The following is a 12,685-nucleotide window of genomic DNA, read 5'->3' as shown; positions in this document are numbered from 1 at the left end:
CCCTGCAGACAAAGCTTCTAGGAAACTGGCTTTTTTATCTGGTACACAGAAAAGCAGAATCAAGGCTTGTTTTCCACAAAAATGCACAATTGTTCTAGTGGTCAGACATACAGTAATGAAGTGACTTTTTATGCTGTTGTGAGTTCAACAACTTGAATGGATCGTGATGGTATGACATGGACTAGAAACATTTTTCAGGATGCAGTACAGATATAGACTTGCTCTAGAAAATAAGGTGGGATTGTAAATAATCATCATTCTCCATCATGTCTCTGACTGAAACAGCGTTAGAAATGCATATGCAAGGTCCTAGCTAGACATTCTCTAAAACTTATGCCAAAAGAAACTGTCTTTAAGCAAGGCCAAACATGATACTGTTAGTCATAATGCACCACTTCATCTGTGGTATTGAAGTCATCTGACCAGATAATAGTCTCATAACACTTTGTACAGATTAAGTGAGTCTTGCAATGAGATTAACTCATAGAACAAACACAGCTAATACTGGTAAAACAATGATTTCAGGCATGGACTTCTGCTGCCACAGAAATGTTAAACAACAAATGGAAAACCCAACTCTGTATCTAAAAAATGGTTCCGTAATAGGAAAAATATCTACAGTAACTCTGGTTTGAATAGAACAAATCATCCAGACAACTGCTGAAATTGAGCAGCCTATTTCTATAAACAGGTAATCCAAAAGTCTCTAGAGCCAGCAACTGCATTTGGTAAAAACTGGTTTATTTTCATGCAGATCCCATGCACTAAGATTTCCATCTCCAAAGAAAACACAGGAACTTGGATGTCCTTGGAATATGCACTGGGAGGAGGCGATATCTTAACTGTGCAGTTAGCTTTTGCTCTCATTCTGCTCTGTTAATACAGCTAAAAGTCCAAATAACATTTCTGGTATTATGAGTGTAAAGAGTTGCTGTAATCTCTGCAAAACAGCCATTATGAAGGTGGAAAGGTTAAACCTCTACTGCCATACAAACAGCATCTACCTCTGATGCTGTGGGCCAACATAATAAAATAGGAGGTTTTACTTTTGGAGCAGCACTTGTAACAGAATCAGTGTATTACTAGTATTCATACAAAGATATTTATTTTTACTTTACAGACAGTACTTATTTTAGACTCAAGCTTATGCTTAAAAGACTGAAAAGAAAAAGAAAAAAAGTAACCAAAAACCCATACTATATTAGTAAAACAATTTCAGGGGGACTAGATGTTTGTGTATTTCCCTAATGTAGTACAGGGAATACTTCCTAGCAGCGATCTGAATAGATGGCATCTGATTCAGATGTTGAACTATAAGCTTGGAAATACTAGTTTTACAGGTTTCGTATATTACCTTTGCAAATCACTTTCATGTCATGTGGAATTAGACTCACCAGACATCGCCCAATATGCTCCAGTGAGAGTTTAAGACACTGAGAACCTCTTACTTAATGTTGTTAAAGGGACAATGGTTCTTAACATTTACTGAACATCTCACTTGAACAATATGAAGTTGAGCTCTTTGCAAGATTACCAGAAAGAAGAAATGGGAGTGTTGAAAATGGTATTATGATGAAGCTTCAGGAGCTACTTACAGTTTTCTTGTCTCTGTCAAACAGGTAGCTTCAAAAGAGATCAAAACTTGCTGTGCCAGGCTCACACTTGCTGAAAGAGGCAAGCATTTTGTGTTGGGAAAGTATTCAAAGGCCCTCGCCTTTGGAGATCAAAGCCTCACTGCATCTAGGCGCAGTAAGCACATAATGAGAGACAATTCCTACCTTGTTTACAATCAAAACAGAATAAACTGACACAAGAGAACTGGGGAAAGGAGCAGAAGTAACTTGCCTAAAGCCAAACAGTAGATTCAAAGAAAGAGATGAAGGTAGAATCCAGACCTTGCCAAAGCAATGAAGAGGCAAAGAGATTATATGGATAAAGGGAAAAGGTGCTGGTTCTTCACATTCATGTCTTATAATTCTTGAAATATTTCTTGAGAATTGTCAGGAAGGAACAGAAGCGAGATATTAGGGAAGAAAGAAAGAAACAGGCAGTTTAGAGGAAGACAAATGAAGTTGACAGAGATGGGAATACATTGCTCTCTGTCCTCCTGGAAGTTCTTTCTGTGATCTAATCAAGAATTCTAGAACTGAAATTAAAAATGCCATTCACTGCCTATTTGCTGATGTTTTCCTGATTGTATGTGGTGACCTGAGATATAGATATCTATATCTATGTCAAACAAAGGAAACTGAAGTCAAAAGAAGTGAACAGATAACTAAACATTAGGCTAACCATGGAAAAATTTGTTTGGCTTTCTTTCTTACACAAGTATACCTGGGTACTAGATGGCCAATGGTTATAAATACATTAAAACTGCATCTATAACTCTTAATGATTTTAGGGTTAGAAAAGTGTAAAAATAATAGTAGATACTGGATACTCTTTGGGAGCTAAAGTTCCTGGCAAAGTCTGGAGCCTTTTGGAGTGCTGGCCTTTATAAATACCCCTGAAGTCAAACCTGGCTTGTTTCTATGGGTTTGGTTAGTTTGCCATTGGGCTTAGCAATGAAAAGAATACTTTAAAGAAATGCAATGCAGTAAAGCAGAGAGCAGGTAAAAAAGAGCTGCAGCAAGCCAGTGAAAGTTGTCTCTAGAAGACAGCAGTCATAGCCTTATATGTGTTTGTTTTTCTTTAATCTCATGTTTCCAAGACCATGGCATATGGAACATGCTGAAAATAAGAGCATAGAAGCAAATGCTTTGAGGACAATTTTTCTTTTTGTGTCAGGAACTTCAAGCACTCTGTAAAAGTAGCAAAGAGTGTTGGAGAGATGATCCATGCATGATGATATCTTCCTTCCTAAAACCAAATGTCTCTTGGGAACTACCCGCCCCAGCCTCAGCAGTTTCTTCTGGTAACGTGCCATGAGAAACTGTCCCTCCAACTCAGTTCCCTTCTGCAAAGCCAGCAACAATGCGGCTCTGCTCTCAGACTGAATGAACACAAATTAAACCATTATTAGAAATAATGCGTGAAAATTAGCCAGACAACCAGTAACTGCAGTGAGAGAGACATCAGAACTGTTGGCACATTCCACAAGACAAAATGAATAGAAAAGCCAGTAACAAAAGCATTCAGCAGACTACAGTGTTCTGCAAAACCATCTATTTACTATTAGGAATAGTGGAATTATTCACATACTCGCACGCAAAGATATTTAAGAACAGATCATAGACTGAAAAATTTAAATGTCAAGTTAATCAGAAAGAAAATTTTATTCGGTTAGAAAGCAAATGTGTCTTAATTCTTAGTGAGTCTATGCATCTTCTATAAAGCTACAGAGAGAGTTCTGGTATTTTGTTTGATTTTTTGCAAGATAGCATTTAAAAAGGCTAGAGGGGACAGTGATGTGGATATCACTAGGGCTGAACAGGAGATGAAATTCAGCCCTGCTTATTATATTCTCATATAGGAAGCTTTAAATCTTGTTTCCTAGAAAACTCTATTCCACATACTGAGTGACAGCTAGATTCACATCACTCTACCTTACTTCTTGATAGTAGGAGAAACACACACACCTTCCAGCTCAGCTCATAAGGATCTCTTTGTAATTCTGCATGACTGTAACTGTTCAGAATAATGATGTTCTCATCCTGTTAACAGTAACGTATTTGTCAATTTGTTACCTGAAGTTGAAATGATATCCTGTTCTACAATCTAGATCAGAACCAATGTACTTATTTTTCATATTACTGGAATTTGTGATAGCTGTAGGGGATGCACCATCCCTAAGCCTTAAAGCAAACAAATAAAACTAACACCAGGAATGGGGAGATATTTCAGCCGAGGTCAGCTGGCATTCTTTGGCTGGCTAAAATACTTCTTGAATAGCATATAAACATATTTGAAAGTTACTGAAAATTAAATTCACACCTATTTTCATATCCCTTCTTGCCTCAGGGTTGGTTCAAAAGAACCTTTGAAACAAACGAGTATCACATTCTTTATACTAAGTAACTCTTTAAACCTGCTACCTTACAGAATTTGCTTGCAAGTGTTATTTTGTTAGTAGATACATGATATTCTGAAGGAAAGGAGAAAGATTTAAAACTTAATAGAAAGATTGACCTACCTTCTTAAGAAGGAAGCACAGGGTGAGTAAGGGATGTGCTCTCTGTAGGAGAAGGAAGAATGAAGTGAACTGTAGGGTTCAGAGTGACTTCAGTGTGATTCCAGCTGCTTCACTTGGCTACTGCCTTCTTCTTAATAAAGCTGCAGAATGATATAACACCGTGTTTGTTTTCAGCTGTGAGGAAGTTGTTTCCAACTTCCCTTGGTTTGCTAAACCCAGTTCTGAAATATTGCCCTTCTGTATAATCCCAGCATTTCACCAAAATAAATGTTAGACATGTGAATGAATCATTCTGGCCCGTGTCCAAGCAAGCAACAGATGTGGTGGCTGATGAATGGAAATGGACTTTACAGTTGCAGGCTGCTTTTTGTTATGTAGAGAGGGATTTTAACAGTACTACTTTGTTCCTTACCGCTCTGGTTTATAGAAAATAATGTTGAATGAGCAGAAAGATGCTTAAGCTACACTGAAAGCATTGTTTGTTAACTGTATAGTGAGATACTTTCAGTTTATATTTATTACTATTAATCTCCTTTTTGTATGCAAGAGAAAAGTGAACTTCCTAAAGCTTGAGGTACTTAACCTCTTGCCCACCAGTCAGTGCAATTCTGTGGTCAGACATTTGAACGGGGTTTTGGGAGACTTGGCTCTAATCCCAGCTCTGTTGAGAGGCTACTGAGTGTTTGTGGTCAGGCCTCATGCTATCCATATACCTTAGTCTCTCAGCCAGTAAAATGGGAATATTGTTCTCCTAGTATCTACGTACCATAGCTTCACCTGACACTGATGGTATTGCATTCAACATATCATTTTAAATCAGCTGTAGGTCTGTCAGCCTACCCTTACCAAAAACCAAATCCTCTAGTGGAAGGAGTAATCTTAACAGCTGTACTCATCTGTGACTAATGCAAGGTACCTAAAATGTTCAATGGTGATTGAATTTGGTCAATTGCAGATCTTCCAGGCATCAACTCTACTGATTCCAGTAAAAGTAATAAGAATAAAAAGTGGAATTATTTAGTGAGAAGAAAAATGCTGAAATTTCAGCCCCTGGTTAATAAGACTATCAATTTGAAGCACTACTGTTATGGCTCAGAACTTATAGAATCTATCAGGAGCCAGAAACTCCTTCCAGCAAAACAACCATCTTTGTCTTTCTTCCACGTCTGCTCTAATCGTTTTGCCAATATAATGTAAACTGCTGATAGCTTGTAGGAGGAGGAAAATGCTACAAATGAGAGAAGGATAGAGATTATGTTACAGCAGGACACGGAGTCTGGGCCTGGAGAAAATGATGGTGGTGGGACATAATACTTGCAAATATGTGACATACAGACAGATAGCTGGGTTGCCTGAAGAGAGCAGAAATACTTCAGAAGACCTCATGATTTGGCACCTCACTTGCTTATTTCTTGGTGTTTAAATACTTCTTTCTTCTAGGTAACTGATAGGTGAGTCTTAGATGATAAAAAGCTCTTTTAATAGCAGTTCTTTTGTAAATATTGGGATAGGATGAATGCAAGCACAATTTAACTGCAGATCTGTAGAGTATTTTGCTTGTAGTAGTACAGTAATCTATCTCTGTAGGTACACCATCAGATCCAGTTATTGTGAGGCAGTTAATTCATAGGCTTGCACAGCACTATTTGAGTAAGACAAGAGAGAAAAATACTGGGTAGAAATGCCCACATATGATTTACACTAAAAGAAAAACCTTGGCAAGCAAAGTAGAATTAAATATGTCAATTGCTCTTCACCTTCTTGGTGCAGGGAGTATTCTGATGAGTGTGATGGTTTCTATTAGTTTGAGATGGTGAACAGTTGTCTATAGGAGGCTGTTTCCTTCACCATAAACTTAAGCGACTGGGACTGCTTTAGCATGTATTGAGTTGATAGCTCAACTCCTTCATCCTTCTGAATCATGGGAGGATTAAAATTCACACAGCAATTTTCTTCACTCTGCATGTCATAGAGGAAAACATGAAATCACAGCTGCAAAGGATCCAGAAGAAATTTTGTAGAGGCAATTTTTTTTTCATGGAAAAGGAGGGGTTTTTTTTTTCCATCCCTAGGAAGAGCAAGTCGCAGCATTTCAAAGATGGCTTTCTCTGCCAGTATGCTCTTCCTGCTTTTTCTCTTTTCAATTTAAAAGGTCTTCTGCAGTGGTGAGCAGTTACTAAGTTTGCACAGCATGACCTGCACATGCAGCGTATCTGTGAGCAAAATAAATAGAGAATAGGGTTTTACAGGCAAACTTCTATTTTAATCTGAACAGATTTTTTGTTTGTTTTCTGTTCAGATCTAAATATATCACTTCACTCTTCTGCAGTTTTGATCAGCCACAAAGGGAATCTTACATCCCTGAGGAATGTAAGCTTACTTCCTACAGCTTCCTATGTTTTAATTCCTTCTGTGCTCAGAGTAAAAACTGGAATGGTGAGTCCAATGTTTTTGCAACACATTAACCATTGATATCATTTTATCAGTGTGAATACCAGATCTTTTCAGATAATTTTTGAATGTTTTATGCCTGGAAGAAAGGAAATTAGAAAAATTACTCCTTGTTTGCTTTCATATCTTTGCCATTACCAATATGGAAGCTGCTTCTATTTCACTGCATCAGTTTTGCCTTTTCAACAGGGTAAGTTAATGAACTTTTGGAGTTTTTATTCTACATTTGAGAAAGTGTAGAACTTGCAGAGCAGCGAACTAGTAATCTACAGCTGATAAAAGTGAATAAGGGAGAATGTTTTCAGACAAATAACAGATTTGGGGTTGAGCAGCACTGAACAGACTAGGTCCACTGAAAAGCAAGTAAGTTCTAAAATGCATAAGAATTTTTCTTCTCTTTAGAAACAAACATACAAAAAAAAAAAAAAAAAGCAACCTATAAAACAAAAACAGTATATATGGAAGGAAAAATACAGAGTACCCTTCTGAAAGTGCCTTAACAGTGTTAACCAAAGTATGAATTACAAACTGACTAACAAAAGCAAAACAGCTTTAATTTACCAGCAATACAAATACATGCTGGTTGTGACAATTACTTCCCTCTCATAGGACCACCGGTTCTTATTGAGCTGTATATTAAAATGAGCAGGTAATCTTAACACTGAAGAACACATCAGACTAAATCCAAAATGTATAAAATCAGCTAAGTTGTATTAATTATGTACTTGTAAATTCGGTCAAACTAAAGATATTAGTTTTTCCCAGGGTTCATTTAAGCTGAATAACACAAGAAATTAGCTACTTACTTTTTGAGGATTCACATGTTTAGAGTTCAGTTTGTTTTGCTTTTAATTATTCGCTATTCCTTTGTGCTCTTTGTTTGAATCAACACCTCACCGATAAAAATCCACTTTGGAAAGACTGTATTTAACTACCTGACAATCCGGAAAAGTGTAATTTCCTGCCTTTCCGTGGAACTAATGACTATTCATGCCTATCCTTTCGGTGAAGCTGCAATGTTTGCTTGTGGCTTAACTGCCTGCCATATACCATAGTCAGCAGCTACAACAACATTCTGCGAGGGTTTAGACCAAACAGCCCGATGAAGGGAGCTTTGGCTTTTAGCAGATCCACATCTTTCTATGCAGATATTGAAATTCTTTAGACTTTCATGTTTAACGTGTTGAAGTTAATCAACATGCAAAAAAACACACAAGCGTAGAAATGAATTACTGTATGTGTATAAATATGTATCTGCATACAAGTTTGAACAAGATCTTTAAAAGCAGCACTTTATGCAACTCCTACAAACAAAACAAATACAGGCGTATGATAAATCTTGGGCACTCCTTTGAAAGAGGAGAAGCAGAGGACAACCTGAGCCATGCTTTTTAGGATTTTAGTTTTCTCCATCCATCTGGGTCCAAATCATCAGTATGGGTGCCCACACCTACTCTTTTCTATTTAAAGTTTAAGTTGTGAGGGTTCAGTCATCCATCTTTTATATACCAGCCCTTTGATTTACCAGCTCCCAAATCTACAGCTGCTCGGATTATATCCTGGTGTTGCACACAACACACATAACTCTGTGACCCAGGAGGTCATTTAAGTTTCATTTTTCTGCAAATATCATTAACGATTCATAGCTAAATTGTTATAGTTTGTAAAGATGATTAACAATGCAGGGAAACAAGAAGGATTATAAGGAGGAGAGGATGAGTGCCAGTCCCAGTAGAACTTAATCAGCTGTGGATCTTCACAGACACAACAGTCAGTGGATTCAGCACATATATATTTGTATCTTTAAAGTTGCTTTATACATTTGTCAGTTTGTTTTTCTGCTTGATGGACGTAAATACTTACTGTGAAAGGTGCCATGTGACAGATGGCAGCAGAAGGGTAGACTGACAAAATGGCACCTGACATGGAAGTGCAGATGGTGCAAAGGGGGAAACTGCCCCTTCTCCGTTTCAAGATGAGAATTAAGGCAAAGAGGCAATACACTGAGTGTATGTACCTTGTGTCCAAAGCAGAAACTGACTCTATGACATATATAGACCATCCATCAACATGTAAGAGGCTTCTGGTTTACTGAGGGACCAGAAAACAAAGACACTAAACTCTGATCCAGAGAACTACTACAAATACAATAATAGCACACAGAATGCTGAACACCGCTCAAACAACAGCTTCTTTTGTTCTTTTACTTCCTCCATTTTCTGAATTTTCCATGAAATTGTCTCTGTGTTTTCCAACTGGAAGAGAAAGAGGTTTCTTTCAAAGGCTGATGTTGTTGCTTATCAGCTTTGCTAGACTAAAAGCAAGTTTTGTCCCTGGAGAAAAACATAGCCTCTCTATTCCACGCTATTTAACTTCCTGCCCTTTTTTTCCCCTTTCTTTCTGAATAGGATAAAGAAGCCTCTCTTTAAATGATTCCCAAGGTAAAACAAGGTAGAGCCTGCTTGCTCTTGGATGTAAGAAAATATTTTATGTGGTTTATTGTGGGAACGTTTAAAAAATTAAATATAATTTAGAACAGCCAACGTGAAAGAAAAGAGCATTTGTTTAACTGCCTTGGGAATACATTTTGTCCCCACCTTAAGCTGCCTGCAGAACACCAACTGACTCAACATCTTAGCATATATATTTGCAGCTCCCTGATTTCCATAAATGACACTGCAGACAAGGAAGCTGCTGAGGTATTTTACACTTGGGGTCATCTTACATTCATCCACATCTATTTAAAACTGGAATTGCTCAATTGGAATTTATATATACATAAACGTTTAATTTAGATATTCAAAGGGGTCAAAGTAGGCAGATAACTTTTGGGAGCCTGAACACTCAATGCTCTTAAACAGAACAACAACAAGGTTTTAGAAAATTAGTTCTATTGGAAGCACATTATTCCCTGCCTGAATAATGGGGATAAATATTTACTTTCATGAATAATCTCAGAGTTCCTATGATGGAAAGGGTGGTGAGATAGAAGGGAATAAAAGCTACTTATGATTCCTATTTAAAATATTTCAAGGTTCATGTTAGCTTCTCATGTAAAACATGCATTTATTCTGTGGTATACCTACACCATGAAAAAGGACAGTTTGATATCTGCCTATTGACACATTCTGCCATGCAGATGAGAATAATGCTGTTCTAAGTGTGTTTCTCTCCTGCTATCTGTTTGTGGGTAATAATAGAACCTACTGTTCTTTCCATTTCCTTCATAGGTGGAGGCTCTCAGGTTATAGAGAACTCCCTTCAGCACTGGCAAGTCAAGTCATTTTACTACTTTCTACTGCATTTGCTAGCATGTCCATTTCAGAAACTATTGTATATTTCAGAGTGATTTGGTAGCCAACATCTACACTTGAAAACATTGTCAGTTCTCAAGGGCTGATCTGACTGTACCAAACAGGCAAATTTAAATGGTGCTATTTTTTGAAAATAAATATAAAACAAATGGGAAATGGAATTAACAAATGTTAACGGACTCTTATTTCTGAAGCTAAAAATAAATCCATGCACAAGCTGAAGGTGAAAGAATATCCTGCAATTCATGACCGGTCACAACAAGCAACCCCCAGCCTGCTTCCTGACCTAGTCCTGTTCTTTGTGTCACGTTTTTGAAAACACAGACACTAATATTTCAGAGAGATGAACTCACTGAACAGTTACTAGCAGAGAGTGAATAACTGTGAATGTAACACCGAGCTACTTATCATTTTACGATGAAAGATGCGTTCTCTGGGAGCAAACATTATTCCGAGTTTCAAAGGGGAAAAGGATCGGGAGGCATTTCTCCTTCACTTTGAAAAGTCAAGCACATTTTATTTTGCTCCACAAGAGGGCAGTGTGGGCACCAAGACAACATTTTCCCTATGCTGTCTTCAGTAGCGCGGTGGGCTCGGTCCAGTAGGAAAGTATTTCATGCAGTGCTAGATCAACGCATACAAACCACTCAACTGCTGCTTTAATTTCTTAGGAGAAAGTCTGATCATAATTTCCGTTTTAGGACAAAGTGCCTCAAAAACATGTTCCTTTAAGAGAATTCCACATTTCTTCATAATTAAAGCTTTTAATCTAATACCACGTATCATGGAACGGTCATTCTCCTACAGAGCTGAAGAGATCCACCTTTCCCAAGTTGACTCAGAACTGAAGTGCTCTAAAACCTACATGCTTCTTTTGGACTGTTTTGAGTTTTGCTGTCCTTGTAGTCCAGGCTGGGTCTTGTTATCCACCTCTGCAGCCATTTGGCTACAGCACTCTCTGTGCACCTCAAAGCCTGGCCCTCAATGGATGTCGTTCATTCAATTTTACCAAAACAGCAATTCAATGACAATAAAGGCTTTTAAAATTTAAATGGAAAGGACATATGCAAAAAACTGAGATTCTGAGCAGCTTTTCTCCCAGATAGTTTTATCAACCTTGATTTTCATTTGTTACTCTCTCTCTCCAATCTTAAGCCAACTACTGAAAGGATTTTGACTCTTTGGGAAAAAATATATATACTGTTTACATTTGTCAGAGGTATTGTTTTCTTAATATTCTTCATAGCTATAGCCTTGACATGGATTTGGCTAACAGGAGCAGAAAAGCATGTCAAACTGAAGGAAAAGTAGAAAGCAAAGCAGTACAAGCTGAACGAGACAGTATGTGGAAACAATTGGCATAGACATAATCTACGGGGGAAAAAAAGGTGGATGCTCATATCAGAAGAGAGAAGAATATTTAAAAGAGGGAGGTTTCTCAGCCCTGACGGATTGTTCATGTACATATGTGAGTATTAGGTTAACTGCTATGTTTCATAAACACAGAAAGAGCTGGAAGCTGTGAAATACCTGCCAACACATGCCTAAATTCTGCTATCTTAGAATGATAGTCCAAAAGATAGAAGATTCCTTTCTATCTTCGCAAAAAAATATTCAGGAATATCCCAAGAACAAGCTAGATGGCACTGTAAGATGGATTTTGCAGTGTTCTTTGCTAAGGATTTCTGTTTTACACAAGGTATTCTGGAAATGAAATGTCAGTCGTTGAACTACACCAAAACCTTAGATTCATAACTGAGCTTACTTTGTTCCAGCAAGTTACAGTTGGTAACTCACTAAGTTTGCTGCAAGGCCATCATAAAGGTAAACTATTTTGGCTGGAGATAGTATTTCACAGTGTGTTCGCTGCATGTGGAATGTATAACTTTAAACAATGCAACTCTGCCAACATGAAGTAATTTGGCCGTGAGCCTGAGCTTTCACGCATGTAAAATATTCTCTGAAGACATATTGCAACTGCAAGATTTCATGACTGCTTCTCATATATCTCCATTGCTACCCACAGGACACACCCTAAAACTAGGTTTTCACTAGTCCATCACTGACATCAAGAATCATTTCCATGTTACTGAAGCAACTGATTCTCTCCTCGTATGTTTGTATTACAGTACCATGCCATCTGACCAGTCCATCTCACTCAGTTGTGTCCAGCAAAATAAACGTAGCTACAATTATACTGATCCGTGGATCTTGTCAGCCTTGAGAAACACAACCCCTATGCTATACACACCTAAATGCAGTATCTCCCCTTCTCATTTCATCAGTTAAGAGTTTTGCCAAGTTCTGTATTAAATCAGACAACAAAACGTCACCAGGCCACTTAAGTTCTGTGTAAGCTACTTATCTGTTGGCAATTAATACATATCCGTATCAAAGCAAAAGGATCCAATGAATCCAACAGCAATTGGAGTAATTTCCCTCCTAAATTGAAGCCTTCTCCTGCTGTTCTGCACAATTCTTCTGTGACTTTCTGTGCTCAATTACTTGTTCGTTGTGGGCGGACGTTTATAAAGCCACAGTTTCATACTCCACAACAGAAGCACCTTTTGACAAAAACCTCACTTTAAATTTTCCAGTCATTTCCCCCTCAGTACAAGTCACGGCTGGTATCTGCACCTGTCTTCACACGTCAGTGCTGGTCACCTTTACTTGTGCTTCAGCTGTTTAAAACACGCTGCTTGCAGCAATCACAACATGAGGGAAACATGCAATCTCTGCTTTCCCACAGGAAATTAGATCTAAAGAGATGAAAGCTAAAGGGAACTCG

At 37.9% G+C, this 12,685-nt stretch overlaps 1 protein-coding gene across 6 annotated transcripts in view; it reads right to left on the bottom strand.

The window, feature by feature from the left end:
- GPR1 (G protein-coupled receptor 1) overlaps positions 1 to 12,685 on the bottom strand; it is a 51,646-nt gene that overhangs the window by 7,529 nt on the left and 31,432 nt on the right. For 4 of the 6 annotated variants that reach the window (XM_032445813.1, XM_032445814.1, XM_015868243.2 and 1 more), the window contains 2 exons: positions 4,133 to 4,272; positions 1,596 to 1,665 (listed from right to left, as the gene is read on the bottom strand). The gene's annotated coding sequence lies outside the window, so the exon portion shown is untranslated. Of the gene's footprint in view, positions 1 to 1,595; positions 1,666 to 4,132; positions 4,273 to 7,389; positions 7,715 to 12,685 lie in introns of those variants that run through there. The other 2 variants (XM_015868239.2, XM_032445815.1) reach the window with 2 other exon arrangements.

This window comes from Coturnix japonica, chromosome 7 (genome assembly GCF_001577835.2).
Source record: "Coturnix japonica isolate 7356 chromosome 7, Coturnix japonica 2.1, whole genome shotgun sequence".
NCBI lineage: Eukaryota > Metazoa > Chordata > Aves > Galliformes > Phasianidae > Coturnix > Coturnix japonica.
The sequence above is the reverse complement of the archived record's forward strand: the minus strand, read 5'-3'. Positions and strand labels throughout refer to the sequence as shown.